The sequence below is a fragment of the Fukomys damarensis genome, unplaced genomic scaffold, assembly GCF_012274545.1.
Source record: "Fukomys damarensis isolate Sample0158 unplaced genomic scaffold, DMR_v1.0_HiC HiC_scaffold_25, whole genome shotgun sequence".
In the NCBI taxonomy this organism is placed as follows: domain Eukaryota; kingdom Metazoa; phylum Chordata; class Mammalia; order Rodentia; family Bathyergidae; genus Fukomys; species Fukomys damarensis.
Genome location: NW_022900937.1, coordinates 17,497,714 through 17,498,447, shown reverse-complemented (window position 1 = coordinate 17,498,447; position 734 = coordinate 17,497,714). Strand labels below are relative to the sequence as shown.

The 734-nt window shown below is 54.0% G+C and overlaps 1 non-coding gene across 1 annotated transcript; it reads left to right on the top strand.

Moving 5' to 3' along the window:
* Positions 1-386: 386 nt before the first annotated feature.
* On the top strand, positions 387-458 carry Trnaq-cug. The gene has a single exon. It is a non-coding gene; the product is annotated as a tRNA-Gln (tRNA).
* The last annotated feature ends 276 nt before the right edge of the window (positions 459-734 follow it).

The following is a 734-nucleotide window of genomic DNA, read 5'->3' as shown; positions in this document are numbered from 1 at the left end:
AGCCTCAGCAGCCGGACCCGCTGAAGAGCCAGTCCCTGCCTCTGCGCCACTTCCGGCGGGCCCCAGCCCCTCAGGGAAGTACTTCCGGGTAGGCGGTTCCCGGCCCCGCCTCACCCGCCCCCGAGCCGTGAAGGGTGAGCGCTCCGGCGTCCCTCGCTTGCGCTCTGTCTGTCTTCACGTTCTCAAAATCTCTAGGAGGCTAGCAAGGGAAATCGAGTCGTGGAATCCCTGCTCACTGCCGTCTTAGTTTCCCCTCGCACATTCCTCGTGCCATCATGCCGGGAAGAGGGACTCCCGGAGCGCTCGAGTCTCGCGTTTCTGCCTTGGGTTTGGGGGCGGGGTTTCCTAAGGACTAGGGAGGCCAAGAGAACGTGCCCACATATGGTGGTTCCATGGTGTAATGGTTAGCACTCTGGACTCTGAATCCAGCGATCCGAGTTCAAATCTCGGTGGAACCTGTATCCTTTAGTTTTTGTTTGCCACGTCCTTAACCCAGTCGCCAAGAAATGGAACAATTACTTATCGGTCCTTCAATGAAGTAAAGTATAATCTTTGAAGATCTCGTGAGTTTTTCCCCTCTGTTTTAGTTTGGGATCATCTTCCACCTAAGGAATCCAGTAATTAGCTCCACCCCATGCCTCAAACTTTAACTCAGAAGCTTTCAATAAAACGTAATTTCTATTGCTAGAATTATCTACCCCCAGCTTCAGTCAAGGGCAGGCGCTCCTCACCCA